The sequence below is a fragment of the Solanum tuberosum genome, unplaced genomic scaffold, assembly GCF_000226075.1.
Source record: "Solanum tuberosum cultivar DM 1-3 516 R44 unplaced genomic scaffold, SolTub_3.0 scf00237, whole genome shotgun sequence".
In the NCBI taxonomy this organism is placed as follows: domain Eukaryota; kingdom Viridiplantae; phylum Streptophyta; class Magnoliopsida; order Solanales; family Solanaceae; genus Solanum; species Solanum tuberosum.
Genome location: NW_006239161.1, coordinates 381,900 through 383,920, shown reverse-complemented (window position 1 = coordinate 383,920; position 2,021 = coordinate 381,900). Strand labels below are relative to the sequence as shown.

Here is a 2,021-nt window from a genome sequence, read left to right as displayed (position 1 = left end):
CTAATGGTTATTTATGAATTTCAATGATAAATGTCTTTATTTAATGTAGCTATTGAAGAAAATTATCTTTAAAAATTTTAATATTACTTGATTACCAAGATTTTAAAATAAATTGATGCTAGGAATAAATTAGAATAGAGTGCTCTTTAGTTTCACTTAATATGTGGGAGGACACATGAAACAACTTTAAATACTTCAAGAAAAGACAAAAAAAATTATCGACATAAAATCTATTGTCATTAGATTTGTAATTTACTTTTATTTTTGTGAGAATTTATTATTATTATTATTATAGTACGTAAAGTGCATAACTTTTTTATTTATTTGTAATATAAAAGGATAAAAAATATTTTTATTTTAATTGGAGATGAGGAAATATTTTTAAGTTAATTAAAATAACAAATAGCAATGTGGGTGGTTAGTTTTTTCCGAAGATTGGAAAAGAAAAAAAGTAATTCAGTATTTATTTGAAAATCTTAGCCTGAAATTAATGAGTAGTTTACGAAATCAATTCTTGAAAAAAATATACGAATTCATCAGTAAATTTTGAATATTATTGCATATAACATAGAATCTGACGACAATTTTAGATAGAGAAAATATTTTTAAATATTATTGCATATACCATTAAGTTAATATGATCATGTAAATAGTAATAATAATAATGTATTATTATAACTTTCTTAAAAAAACAAATTACCATAATAAATTTTATATAAACTATTCTTAATTTAAAAATATTCACGCAACGCGCGGGCACGTATACTAGTAATAATAATATATTAAGATATGGAAACTAACTAATTAAGATTGTTATTTTTCATCATTTAATTATGTAAACTTTTTTTAATTTAAAATTTAATTATTAAAAAGTTATTAATCAAATATTAAATTAATCTAATACTACACAATAAAATAATTAAAATATGTGATGATTGGGTGATGACGACGTCAAGTAATAGTAATTGTGGATAATGATTAAAAATAGTGTTGGCTAACGATGTAGTCACGAATAATAACTATTAATGACAATCTGAGTTTACACATTGTCGCAAAATTATACTAAGAATATAATTAAAAAGATTGCAAAGAAGCAGAAAAGAACGATCAGATTTCAAGTTTACATAAATATATATATAAATTATACTAAAAAAAATTCCAAATAAAAAAGAAAAAATTATCACATCTCAAGTTTATATTTTCAATATTTCTAATATTACCTTCTCTTTTTCTCTATGAAATTTATTTTTAATATTTAACTTTCCAAAATTCACATATATTGATTTCTTAATGAATTTAAATATAATAAATACCTCGATCCATGAATATGCACGCACCAGACCATCTAATTTGTCATGTACAATAAAATTAAAAAAATCATATACCCCACTTGTTGTACATAATGCCATTTTCCACCTTCTCTACGATAATAAAAAAAACCCAGCTAAACCATCATTAATATTCCATCAACTTCTCAACCATTACCTCTAAACAAAAAAATCAAAACTTTTTAAAAATGGGTTTTCTCAAATCCCTTAGACCATCTCCAACCCACCTCTATTTTATTCTCCATACTCTATATTTGGAGAGTAAAATAAAGAATGGGCACTCCAACCCACCTCCAAATCACCCTCTATTCTTCAAATTTAGAGAGTTGAATAGTAGTTCTCCAAATTTGGAGAACTACTATTCAACTCTCTAAATTTGAAGAATAGAGGGTGATTTGGAGGTGGGTTGGAGTGCCCATTCTTTATTTTACTCTCCAAATATAGAGTATGGAGAATAAAATAGAGGTGGGTTGGAGATGGTCTAAGGGATTTGAGAAAACCCATTTTTAAAAAGTTTTGATTTTTTTGTTTAGAGGTAATGGTTGAGAAGTTGATGAAATATTATTTAATATATACTATTTTAATTTCAAATTAATAGTATTTTAATTTTTTTTCTACTTTTCGTGAATAATAAAATTTTATTATTAATTTTCATTATAAAGAATACGCAAAATTAAAATGGCAAGATGAAAA

General features: G+C 23.8%; 1 pseudogene; it reads left to right on the top strand.

Annotated features, from left to right (window-relative positions):
- The first annotated feature begins 1,498 nt into the window (after positions 1-1,498).
- The window catches only part of LOC102604775 (cyclic phosphodiesterase-like), a 3,400-nt pseudogene continuing 2,877 nt past the window's right edge, over positions 1,499-2,021 (top strand).